Genomic DNA, 14784 nt, shown 5'->3' on the forward strand with positions numbered 1-14784 from the left:
AGGCTGAGCCATACCACCTGAACTGCCTCCATACGGACTCTCTCTCATAATATGGCCTTGACGGCCGCAAGAAAAACAAGCACTTGTAGCAAGACGGCACTCCCCAAAATGGGGCCTACCACACCGAGAACACTGAGGCAAAGGCCGCCTCGACTGACTCAACCCTCTGTTCATCTGTGAACCTGAAGCTTTTGAGCTCTGACCAGCTCCTGAATACCCTGTGCTGTCAAATCTCCTGCTTGTAAACTGTGGGGGTGCACTCCATGCTGGCTGGAAAGGATATCTACTAAACTGCTGAGGCTGCCTGCCTCGAAACTCGCTAGGATAACCAGCCGATCTAGCCCTTTTATGCTGACCTCTGTCATAATCTCTATTTGGCTGACGTCCTCTATGTCTATCCTCTACCCCCTGTGCATATGCCTGTATCCGAGAAATATCCATACCTGGTTGAAGAGCCACTACCATACAACCATCAATCAAATAGCGATCCAGTCCAATCACATAACGATGCACTCTATCAGCCATATTAGCTGCAATAGTAAGCGCATATCTGGCCAACGAATCAAACTCAAGACTGTATTCTCCAACGCTCCTGCCATTCTGCCTCAGATGTAAGAATCTATCAACTCTAGCTCGTCTCATCTCTGGAGGCAGGAAGTGGCCAAGGAAGGCCTCCACAAACTCATCCCATACTGCTGGAGGAGCATCCTTGCCCCTAGATAACTCCCACGACTCATACCAATTAACAGCTACATCACGCAACCTATACAAAACCAACTCAACAGACTTAGTCTCAGAAGCCTTGATTATTCTCAATGTACGCTGCATCTGCCGAACAAACTCCTGCGGATCATCCTCGGGCTTTGACCCGAAAAATTCTGGAGGATTACAACTTAAGAAGCCGCGGGCCCTCAAACTGTCATGTCTATCCGCATGGTCAATTCCCAGTCCATGCCTGCGAGCCTGCGCTGCCACTAATCTGGTGTTATAGCCCGTATTTTGTACGTTCGGACATCTCGAGGTAGTCGTGGTAAGTTAAGGGCAAGACCATTTTCCAAAATTATTTTAATGTACAAGTTGTTTATGAATATTATTCATGAATATTATTGGTATGGAAATATTGAGAAAGGCTAAGGGTAAAAAGGGAAATTCACAAGGTGGCCCATGGTAATATTGTGAAAGGCTAGGGGCAAAATGGGAATTTCACAAAATGTTCAAGAAAATTCTTGAAGAAGGCCACTTTGGCCGTGTGGAATATGTATATATATATATATATATATATATATATATATATATATATATATATGGAAGGGTGATGACAAAATAAAATAATTTGTCATCTTTATTTTAATGTTTAAGAAACTTCAAGAAAAAGGCCATGTGTTCACATGGTATTGGAAGGAGCTGTATATATATATATATATATATATATATATATATATATATATATATATATATATGTATGTAGAGAGATGACCAAGCAAGACAAATTACTCATGAAGTTTCAAGAAGAAAAGTTGGAGAGAAAGACTAGGGCCATTCGGCCAAGGTTCCAAAATTGGTGCCATGGAAATTTATCAAGAACAATTATTTTCGTCTAGTATTCCAACTAATTTGAAGGCCCTAATTAACATGGAGAGGTTGTTGGAGCAATAAAATCATTCATTTGTGCAAGTCCACAACCCTAGCCAAGTCAAGAAGTTAAGTGAAAAAGGTATGTGTTCAATCCTCTTTTACATATGTTATGGATGGTTATGCATGTTGTTGGATATAGAAATGGATGACCGAATGGGAGTAGTGTTGTATAGATATGATGAAACGATTTTATTTAGTAGTTTGATTGTTGTTGTTGTGAATTCCATAATAAAAATGAAAGTTTGATGACTTGAAATGAAGTTGAAATCATTGTGGGATTGTTGAAGAAGTTAAGGTGACATTAGTATGGTTTCTTATATTTGTATGAATGATATTGCTAAAGTATAGATTGTTGGTGTAGTTTATGAATTTGGAAGAAAGGAAATGTGTTGTTAGTGTTCTTGTGGAGTTTGGAAGGTTTCGGGTGAAGTAGCATGTTGATTGGGTTGTTTGGAATATTATGTGAATTGTTTGAAGTATTCTTGAATCATGTTAGAATGATTTCGAGTAAATATTTGAATGTGGGATCATTTGTAACGACCCAACTCCGTAGGCCGCGACTAGTGTCCGTGCTGGACACCCAAACGTACCCAATAACCCAGACTAGCATATCAGCAGAATATTTTTAAATGTATGTCGTATGTCATAATGAGTTACGGAAGAATAATCCTTCAGGGATCATTTTCATATTCCAAAATAGTTTACCAGACTCGAGGGAATCATTAAAACAATTTTCCTTAGTAGTTAAAAGGATAGTTAAAATGTTTCATTTTATATTGTTCGAAAATAAGGCAATAGTACACTAAAAGGCAAAGCGGGAATAGTGGGAGACTAAATGAGACACAAAATATCATACCTTTACAGAGATTCAATAAAGTATTTAGAATAAATATCATTGGTAGTTAGAAGAGTAGTTAAGGCGTTTCCTTTAGAACCGCTTGAAATTAAGTTATAACACAAAAAGGGTAAAGTCGGAAATAGTGGGCCCACCTCGGGACAACCGAAGCGGTGGGCTCAAATTACGTATATTAAGCTTATGGAGTCACCTTCGGAGGTCCTAGGGACATTTCATAACTTTCTAGACAATTTGCGGAAGTTTACACAATTCTTTAACAAAGCATACTTATAGGGTTCAATTCCAGTGAATGAAAAAGGGACAATTAGAAACGCGGATTCTGAAAGACAGAATATTTCCCGAGGCTCAAATCCGATCCTAGTACATCTAGGACATGCCAAAAGAAGAATTGGGATAGCTTTACATACCTTTTATGCTTTTTACGCCTTTCCAAGTTCACTTCCCGTTTCGTCCAAAATCTACAAATGGTCACATTTACCAAATGTTAACCCTAAGACTTTAGGACTTAAATATCAAATCAACACTTTTCTACAAAAATTTGGGCAGCATTTCCCCTATACATATAGCATCCCCGAGAATTCAACTCGGCCAAAACAATCAACAACAACCCAATAACAACACTAACAACAACAACAATAACTACAAGACACAATATGACACAACTAGTTCCCTTTCTAACATAGTGCGATACTTCCATTTCAACTTCAAATTTCCAAACAAATCTCAAGGGTTTCACATTCATCATTAATCAAGATCATCACAATATAATTTGGAAGCATTTCATATCAATTCCACAAAATATTCACAAGATATACACAATATACAAGCTTTCCACCAAAGTCATAATTCCACCAAAACTTCTAATCTTTAACAAACATTTTCATAACATGTTTCTATCTTCCAACTTCATCAACAATCATCATACTTTACACCTTACGACTTCATTTCCGCAATATCATAAAATCATATTATAATGACATAACCTTTTACATTCCATTTCAATGCCAACTTAAATCATATTACCTTCCTTTACATTATAAGGATCACAACAACACAACCAACATATTAAACAAAATTAATTCATTCCCATTCTAATCTCCATATACCACACGGCCAATACCTATATTTCCAACTTCAACCAAATTCATTCAACTTTCATTCTCAATATGAATTCCATCATACTCACAACTAGAATACAACATAAATTTAACTCACCATACGTATATAACATACATACACACACGGCTACATGCCAACTTACATACCCACTTTGCAAACTTCCATATTTCCATACTTTCTACTCATTTCTACATACTATAACACAAACAAACCTTCATAACATAATAACATGGAATGAATTCTTAGCTTTTTCTCCAATCTTCTTCACTTAACCAAAGTGCGGAAACGATGAAACGGATGAACCATCTTCCGAAATAATCATACCACGTTGTAGAGGGTACTTGAATTGGTAGGAATACTACAAGAAAACAATTTTTGGAACAAGATTTAAGGTACTCAATTTCCATGGGTCTTGGCCGAAATGGCCCTTTGTTTTTGTTCTTCATCTTTTGTGTTTCTTGAAAATTCTAATGGATAAGTGATAATATATGGTCCCTTTCATATATTTTAACACATGGAAAATTCATTAGTTTTTTTGTGGGTTTGGGCCATGGATTTGGCCGGCCACCCTCTTAAACTTGGGCCTCATTTTTTTTCTTTTTCATTTTTCTTGGGCCAAACCGGTTGGTCCCGAGTTGGGCATAGCCCACTGACCTTTCGACCTTAAAACGTCCATATCTCCTTGTACCCACTTCACCTAGGAACCCACGACCTATGATTGGAAAGCTAATTCAATTATCTATAACTTCTATCTCTTGGTATGTTTCCAAATTCCAAACTTATAATACCATTTTTGCCCCCCCCCCCCCCCCAAGTCAGGTCACCCGGAAACGTTTTCTTAAAAATATTCGTTTGGAGGGCTTCCACTTTGATTTGGCCCAAGGGTCCTTCATGAGTTCTGTTTAACTTTACATATGTGATTCATATAGCTTGTCACATGTTCCAAAAAAAAATCTTGACGTGTGGGCCCCACCTCAGCTTACAAATAATCCGACGTTCAAAAGTACGGGATATAACATCATTGGTGTTAGTTTGAATATATGTGATTGAGTTGAATATAAATGAAATGCCGTTGAATTGTGTGACAAGAGTTGTTAATGTTAGAATATATTTTGGATTGATTGTTCAAGATTGTTGGTATGATTGTTGGTATTGTTGTTGATAATTTGGCCGAGTTGAATTCTCGGATTGTTGTTGATAAATTGGCCGAGTTAGATTCTCGGGGATGGTGTATTTACAGGGGAAATGCTGCAGAAATTTCGGCAGATTATAAGTGAGTTTACTTGAAAGATTAAAACAAGTGTGTGACAATGTGTCTGATGATTATGTAAATCTCCTTGAATGTAGACTAACGAGCTTGGACGAATAAACGTAGCTAATAGGACGTGGAGCAGGTATGTAAGGCTTATCCTTTCTTTCTTTTGGCATGATCCCTATGAAACGAGCAAATGACGTATATGTATGAATTCAGAGAAACTCCTATTCTTAGAGCCACTAGGATGGCTAACGTTCTTGATTTCCATGAGCTATTTCATATGATTTTGATGCGCATCTATGATGTCCGAAGATCTGTTTGATATGTTTCCGAATGGCATTCGAAAGATAATTGATATGACTAAAGTTTTGATTTTGAAATGATAGCACGTTTGATTATTCCTTTGAGTCTTTGATATATTTTGATACGTACATATGGTTCCAAAAGCTCTATTTGATTTGATCTGTAACGATATCTGAAAGGTACTTGATATGATTGTTGCTTTAATTTTCCAAAATAAAGGCTTCTGAAACGTTCGTAGAAGGTTCTGTACTTCAAACGCTCATAACTTTCTAATACTAAGTCGGATTGACCCGAAACTTGTTTATGAGCCATCAGATGTCGGTAGGTGTATATATCTATCGAGTCTTGATTTATGTGCATATGGTTTCGCACTACTCTGTTCGTGCAAGTCTCAGTATGTCCTTCACTGCGTCCCGGGCCAGGGTATGTTCTCGTGCGTACTTCTCTGCATTATTCACCGCGTCCCTCTCACTTGCGAGTCGGGGCATGTTATATATGATATGATGATATGATGACGGGGTGGTGGCCAGGATGGCATATGATGACTCTATTCACCGCGTCCCGCAATAGAGGGCCGGGGCACGTCACATGCACACATAATACATGACATTGGCATACATGATTTCATTCACCGCGTCCCTCAATGGAGGGCCGGGGCACGTTATATGCAAATATTATATATAATGATGAGATACATGATTCCATTCACTGCGTCCCTCAATGGAGGGCCGGGGCACGTTATATGCATATACGATATGTGGTGATGACATGCATGAATTTACTCACCGCGTCCCTCACTGGAGGGCCGGGGCCCGTTATATGATATATAATATACGCTGATGGTATACATGATTTTCATTTATGATTTATGATGACATACATGATTTTCATTTAAAAAGGCAAGTGCTTTGATGTTTTAAAAGGTCGTACTTGATTTTGGTAAATCTCTGTTTCAGTTATGATCCTCTTTTCTGTATTCCATGCCTTACATGCTTAGTACATATTCCGTACTGACCCCCTTTCTTCGGGGGTTGCGTTTCATGCCACGCAGGTACACCCAGATGAGTAAAGAACATTGCTAGAAGATGTTTCAGCTGGATTGGCAATCTCCATTTGCCCTGGAGTGTTGCCGGGTCAGAGTATTATGCTATGATGTTTTGTTCGAAGTTAGAGACTTTGCAGACAGAGTCGTGGGTATAGAATATCAGTGTTGTAAGCGGCTCCATCAGCCTATGTGTCATTCTGTATTATGTGATAAAGTCCATATAATTACAGATTTTGTTTGATTTGAGGACAAATAAAAAGAATATTTCTGAAAGCCTTACTATGTATTTCATGTTTATTTGATTTAAAGGTCCAATGAGGTTATGTGTGTATTAAGAGTCAGAGGGTTCGCTCGGCTCTAAGTAAGGGTCGGGTGCCCATCACACCCTAGCGAGATTAGGGTGTGACAAAGTGGTATCAGAGCAGGTCGTCATACGGGTTGTCTGGAAAGTCATTTCCAGTAGAGTCCTGTTTATGGTGTGAAGCCGGCCACATTTATAAACAGGAGGCTGCAAGGCATCTAGGGATTGTTGACCTTCTTTCTGTCTTAAGATCGTGCGATAGAGCCAAGTCATAGGAAAATGAAATTTCTTATATAAGCCTTACATACGACGGAAGGAGGTAAGTGATGATATGGAAGGTTATAAAAGTAAACCTCGATATACTTGTTCTGTCATCTGAAATTGGAAGTTCTGGATGGCTAGAATGTGACATATAGTCGTATGCTCTGTAAGGCATTGTTGGTATTTGCTGCGTACAGATTTGAATGGTAAGAATTTGTAAAGGAGACCCGGTCAGAATTTTTCAAAATCAGGTTATTTGATCTGGAACACCTAATAGGAAGAGTGTGGGAAGGAAATATCGTAAATAGACAATAAGCGGGATGTAATATTTTAGAGGAGCTTTGGATTTGGGCATGGCGTGAAAAATGATTGTGAGAAAGAAGAATAGCAGTCTGAAGGATTAAAATGGATGACATTCGAGGCTTAGTAGGACCAAGGTCAGTGGAGGGATTTAGAGAAGGTTGACAATCAATTTGCTGTAGATCATTATGTAAGGATTGTGAGTGGAAATCCGAATAGGTTGATATCTGAAGTATTCATAAGTAACGGCGATGAAGGTATATTTGCTACCATCGGGAATTTGGGAATCTGGGATGAAGGATAGCTATACACATAAGTGAAAAGTGAACACTGGAAATTGAAAAAGGGTAAAATAGTAATTATAAAGGGAAAGACGTGTTACGAGAATGTCTCAGAATCTATAAGACTTCGACTTTCTCCAAATCATGTAATAAAGGTCATGTGAGGAAGTGGACGCGATTATATCAGCATTAAGGCACCGGATTCCATCGAAGTTTCGAGGTTAAGCGTGCTAAGGTGGGAGAAATTTTGGGATGGGTGACCCCCTGGGAAGTGTGCAAGAAATTCTATATATTCCGACATAAGAGACAAATGAGAAGCTAGAGTGGCCTAAGGGAAACTAGAGTATACGGGATGGTTGGAGACCAGAAAAGGCCATATAGGACGAGACAGGCTAGACTGGAGAAAAGACAGAAAGTGCGTCACAACTCTGGAATTTGGATAGGCTTGAATAGTGTTTCGAAGTATTTTGCGGGCTAGTTGATAGTAATTATATATATATATATGAATGCGTATGATATCTCATATGTGATTGTATCGGTGGACATGCGATTCCCAGCAACCGGCGCTACGGTAAAGAAGGAATCAATAGAGCAAGGGTACCGAAGTTCAAGTAACAAGAAGAGATATGGTACAAGTATTATAAAGTAAGCTGATGTTATTTTTATTACAGGTTAAGATTGGAAATTTTAATACAATGATATTTGGAAAAGAAAGAGTGTGAGTAAATGGAAGACAAGGAGATTAAAATGTCGGAAAAAGGTGAAAGGTAAGAAACCTTAGTGAGAGAAGCCCCGAGAGAAACTACCGGCAAAGCACAAGACTATTTGGGCAAGAACTCAAAGTAGGCATGAGAAAAGGATAAAGTGTGGTAATATGGAACAAAAGAGGAATGTGTGAAGTTCGAGAACCAATTTCAATAAGTGGGGCTAAAAGAATAGTGACCGTGACAAGGAATGTGAAGAAAGAGAAAAGAATGATTATGCCTTGCGACGATGCTAGGAGATTTAGGCCCTTGAAAGGTATATAAAGGAATAAATGTGTAGCCATATTAATGTGGTTGCCTCGGACATGGAGGTACTTTTCTAAAAAATGACTTAGAAGTGAAACAGAATCGCGCGTCTAAAGTAATATTTCACGAACTTCAGAGCCGAAGCCACAAATGGCAAGAGAAGAAGAGTGCTCGAGGAAGAAGAAAACCCAAGAAGGGTTAAGGATGATGAGTCGACACTGCTAATTGGGAAGTTAGTGGTATGGAATAAGAATTCATGTGAGGTCTGAAAGATTTGATCTTAGAGGAAATGAAATGAAATGCAAGGAACGTACGGGGGAGACCGCCCGGTCATAACATCATAAATATAGTTAAGGGTTCGATGAACGAGGATAAAGAGAGTATAAACTGTAAGGATTCCATGCTAAGTGCAAAGGTAGTAGGACGCTCGAAAAATATGGACGCGTAGTTGCAACACAAGTGCATGGTTAAGAAAAATTACAAGTAAGTAAGCTAAATGAGTGAAAGGACTAATAGTGGATGAAAAGATATGGGAACGTTGACAAGAATGATGATATGGTCATAAAATGAAAGAAAAACTTATGGTAAGAAGTTTTCGATATGTTATGCATAGAGTTGGGAAGAAGGACGAGGAATAAGGTAGCTATCGTAGACAAGGATACTCGAGGACCGTTGACATATAAGGAGCTCCTTATAAGGGGGGGGGGGGCAGAACATATTATATTGGACTTAAAGGGAATCACAACATTTCCAGGCTCCAGAGGAGGAAAACTTAGTAGCTCGGGGCCAGAGTTCAAAACATACCAGCATATTAAGAGGATACATAAAAGAAGTAGAAGCGAATTGACAATGAGTATACCGTAAGGCCGACATGAAGGGAAAGGATGAAAGATACCTTAAGAGAAGGCTTCTTGCCAACATGAATTATGATATGTTTATGCCGTGATTTGAATTCCTCACATCGGGCAAATTGGCGTCGTACCTAAATACGCAGCAACATGTTTTAAAGAGTAATAGAAAGAGCAAGAAAATGGCTACAAGCTAAGTTCACAAAGGATATTGGAGAGAACGATAAGACTCAAAGGATATTTTGGATGACAACGATTATTATAACGAGAGTATCAACAATTGGTAGTCTGAAATTTTTGAAAGAAAGAAAGAACGCAGTGCCTATGAATGAAATAAAGGAGTTCATCGGATATTAGAAAATAGTTCATGGACCATTAATTATACGGAGCACGAGAGTATACGCTATGGAATTATATGAATCATCGATGTGAAGCGATGCTCGATCATGTTTGTAAGGAATCCACACTGGAGTGTCAACAAGGAATAACGATGGACGAAACGAGCGCCAGTAGAAAGAAATCAAAGACAAGTACACTTGTGTCGAGAAATGTGAGGACAGGAAGCAAATAAAAATTTGTAATAAGAACTCAAAGATGTTGCGAACTAAGAAGTTAAGTGAACTCGGATCATAAGCTACCATAAGGGTAACTGGACTGCGAAGGAAGATAAATGGTAAAGAAACATTATGTACATACGTTTTTGGATAAATATATGGAATGAAAAATTAAAAGGAACAGTGACAAAGACGTAAAGAATCAGGGAGCAAAGAAAGGAGAACACCAAAGGCAGATGAAAATTTATAGCATAATAAGCGAGACTGCAATACTGTAGATCAAATGAGAGCAAGGAACAGCCTGTGGCCATATTGGATCGTTAAGTGAAGATTGCGTACCAAAGACAGGGCTTCTGTTAAGGTGTGGTGACGAAGTAATAACAGAAAAGAGATAATCTGGGGAGTACAAGGATCATGAGTTGGCACAGCGGATTAGAAAACCCATGACACGGAATAAGGACTCAGGTAAAGACCAAGAAGTTCGATTATAAAGGAAATAGGGTAAAAGATAAGGAATAGGCAGGAAGAAAAGGATAACTATAAAAAGGAACCTCCCGAAGTATTATGAAACCCCATAAGGTCAGTTGAACATTCGAAGACGAATGTTCTAAAAGGTGGGAGGATGTTATAGCCCGTATTTTGTACGTTCGAACATCTCGAGGTAGTCGTGGTAAGTTAAGGGCAAGACCATTTTCCAAAATTATTTTAATGTACAAGTTGTTTATGAATATTATTTATGAATATTATTGGTATGGAAATATTGAGAAAGGCTAAGGGTAAAAAGGGAAATTCACAAGGTGGCCCATGGTAATATTGTGAAAGGCTAGGGGAAAAACGGGAATTTCACAAAATGTTCAAGAAAATTCTTGAAGAAGGACACTTTGGCCGTGTGGCATATGTATATATATATATATATGGAAGGGTGATGACAAAATAAAATAATTTGTCATCTTTATTTTAATGTTTAAGAAACTTCAAGAAAAAGGCCATGTGTTCACATGGTATTGGAAGGAGTTGTATATATATATATATATGTAGAGAAATGACCAAGCAAGACAAATTACTCATGAAATTTCAAGAAGAAAGCTTGTAGAGAAAGACTAGGGCCATTCGGCCAAGGTTCCAAAATTGGTGCCATGGAAATTTATCAAGAAAAATTATTTTCTTCTAGTATTCCAACTAATTTGAAGGCCCTAATTAATATGGAGAGTTTTTTGGAGCAATAAAATCATTCATTTGTGCAAGTCCACAACCCTAACCAAGTCAAGAAGTTAAGTGAAAAAGGTATGTGTTCAATCCTCTTTTACATATGTTATGGATGGTTATGCATGTTGTTGTATATAGAAATGGATGAAATTCATGAAATATGCATGTGTGTGGTATGGCCGAATGGGAGTAGTGTTGTATAGATATGATGAAACGATTTTATTTAGTAGTTTGATTGTTGTTGTTGTGAATTCCATAATAAAAATGAAAGTTTGATGACTTGAAATAAAGTTGGAATCATTGTGGGATTGTTGAAGAAGTTAAGGTGACATTAGTATGGTTTCTTATATTTGTATGAATGATATTGCTAAAGTATAGTTTGTTGGTGTAGTTTATGAATTTGGAAGAAAGGAAATGTGTTGTTAGTGTTCTTGTGGAGTTTGGAAGGTTTCGGGTGAAGTAGCATGTTGATTGGGTTGTTTGGAATATTATGTGAATTTTTTGAAGTATTCTTGAATCATGTTAGAATGATTTCGAGTAAATACTTGAATGTGGGATCATTGGTGTTAGTTTGAATATATGTGATTGAGTTGAATATAAATGAAATGTCGTTGAATTGTGTGACAAGAGTTTTTAATGTTAGAATATATTTTGGATTGATTGTTGAAGATTGTTGTTATGATTGTTGGTATTGTTGTTGATAATTTGGCCGAGTTGAATTCTCGGATTGTTGTTGATAAATTGGCCGAGTTAGATTCTCGGGGATGGTGTATTTACAAGGGAAATGCTGCCGAAATTTCGGCAGATTATAAGTGAGTTTACTTGAAAGATTAAAACAAGTGTGTGACAATGTGTCTGATGATTATGTAAATCTCCTTGAATGTAGACTAACGGGCTTGGACGAATAAACGTAGCTAATAGGACGTGGAGCAGGTATGTAAGGCTTATCCTTTCTTTCTTTTGGCATGATCCCTATGAAACGAGCAAATGACATATATGTATGAATTCAGAGAAACTCCTATTCTTAGAGCCACTAGGATGGCTAACGTTCTTGATTTCCATGAGCTATTTCATATGATTTTGATGCGCATCTATGATGTCCGAAGATCTGTTTGATATGTTTCCGAATGGCATTCGAAAGATAATTGATATGACTAAAGTTTTGATTTTGAAATGATAGCACGTTTGATTATTCCATTGAGTCTTTGATATATTTTGATACGTACATATGGTTCCAAAAGCTCTATTTGATTTGATCTGTAACGATATCTGAAAGGTACTTGATATGATTGTTGCTTTAATTTTCCAAAAAAAAGGCTTCTGAAACGTTCGTAGAAGGTTCTGTACTTCAAACGCTCATAAATTTCTTATACTAAGTCGGATTGACCCGAAACTTGTTTCTGAGCCATCAAATGTCGGTAGGTGTATGTATCTATCGAGTCTTGATTTATGTGCATATGGTTTCGCACTACTCTGTTCGTGCAAGTCTCAGTATGTCCTTCACTGCGTCCCGGGCCAGGGTATGTTCTCGTGCGTACTTCTCTGCATTATTCACCGCGTCCCTCTCACTTGCGGGTCGGGGCATGTTATATATGATATGATGACATGATGATATGATGACGGGGTGGTGGCCAGGATGGCATATGATGACTCTATTCACCGCGTCCCGCAATAGAGGGTCGGGGCACGTTACATGCATACATGATACATGACATTGGCATACATGATTTCATTCACCGCGTCCCTCAATGCAGGGACGGGGCACGTTATATGCAAATATGATATATAATGATGACGTAAATTATTCCATTCACCGCGTCCCTCAATGGAGGGCCGGGGCACGTTATATGCATATATGAATGTGGTGATGACATGCATGAATTTACTCACCGCGTCCCTCACTAGAGGGCCGGGGCCCGTTATATGATATATGATATACGCTGATGGTATACATGATTTTCATTTATGATTTATGATGACATACATGATTTTCATTTAAAAAGGCAAGTGCTTTGATGTTTTAAAAGGTCGTACTTGATTCTGGTAAATCTTTGTTTCAGTTATGATCCTCTTTTCTGTATTCCATGCCTTACATGCTCTGTACATATTCCGTACTGACCCCCTTTCTTCGGGGGGCTGCGTTTCATGCTACGCAGGTACACCCAGATGAGTAAAGAACATTGCTAGAAGATGTTTCAGCTGGATTGGCAAGCTCCATTTGCCCTGGAGTGTTGCCGGGTCAGAGCATTATGCTATGATGTTTTGTTCGAAGTTAGAGACTTTGCAGACAGAGTCATGGGTATAGAATATCAGTGTTGTAAGCGGCTCCATCAGCCGATGTGTCATTCTGTATTATGTGATAAAGTCTATATAATTACAGATTTTGTTTGATTTGAGGACAAAGAAAAAGAATATTTCTGAAAGCCTTACTATGTATTTCATGTTTATTTGATTTAAAGGTCCAATGAGGTTATGTTTGTGTTAAGAGTCAGAGGGTTCGCTCGGCTCTAAGTAAGGGTCGGGTGCCCATCACACCCTAGCGAGATTAGGGTGTGACATCTGGTCTGCATATCTCATGGCCCTATCCTCCGCCCCTGGCTGAGGAGCTGGAGGCTCAGGTACTGGGGCCTCAGGGGCTGGCGGTGGAGCTGCCCCCTGATCTGGAGTTGTTGCTGCTCTAGGTTCCTCCGGTAGTGGCGGTGTAGCAGAACTCACCGACTGAAGCACAATCTCAGGCATAAGCTGGGCACGGGCCCTAGTAACTCTCCGAGTCTGGCTAGTATCTCCTACTACCGATTTTCCCTTCTGGGCAGCTATCGCTTTCTTTGGAGACATAGCTGTAAACATAATAACCTGTTAGAGAGGGATTATCCTGATAATAAATCTCTATCGCACGATCTAGGATAAGAAGGAAAGATAACATCCTAAATGTCCTGTAGCTTCCTGTTTATAGATGTGGTGCACAACACACCGATAAACAAGACTCTACTAGACACGGTCTGTAGACACTCCGAGGATGAACTGCTCTGATACCACTTTTGTCACGACCCAGCCTCGTGGGCCATGACTAGTGCCCGAGATGGACACTCGTATATGTACCTATTATACATAATCAGACTGAAACTATAAACAATATGGGAATTGGCAATGACCCAAAGGTTCACAACATCACATATCATGATAACCTGTCTTCTGAGGCGTCACAACCAATCACAACGAAATAAGATACGCAAGTCGACAAGGCTGCCACTATATACCATTATGATACGCATGCTCACAAGGCTGCCACTACATGTCAATATACTACGCAAGCCAACAAGCCTTCCACTACATATCGATACAATATGCGAGCCGGCAAAGTTGCCACAACAAATAGAAATATCCACAACAAACCATATAGACATAGCTGATCATAATATATATACAACCCACACATATGTCTACAGACCTCTAAGTGTATCAATAGTGAAACATGACGGGACAGGGCCCCACCGTACCCCTGGACAAACATATATATACATCAAAAGATCTGTACCAAAAGTCTAGGCTTCGAAACAACGGAGCTCTCCAAGACAGCTGAGTGGGAATCCTATGCTAGAGGATCACCGAATCGAGTATCTGTACCTGCGGGCATGAAACGCAGCCCCCCGAAGAAAGGGGGTCAGTACGAGATATGTACTGAGTATGTAAAGCATGAAATACAATAAAGAGGATCATGACTGAAATAGGGATTACAGGCGACAAGTATAATATCCAGAATACCAATACACTGGCCTTATGAAACATAAATCATGCATGTCAATATCATAC

This window comes from Lycium barbarum, chromosome 6 (assembly GCF_019175385.1).
Source record: "Lycium barbarum isolate Lr01 chromosome 6, ASM1917538v2, whole genome shotgun sequence".
Taxonomy (NCBI): Eukaryota; Viridiplantae; Streptophyta; class Magnoliopsida; order Solanales; family Solanaceae; genus Lycium; species Lycium barbarum.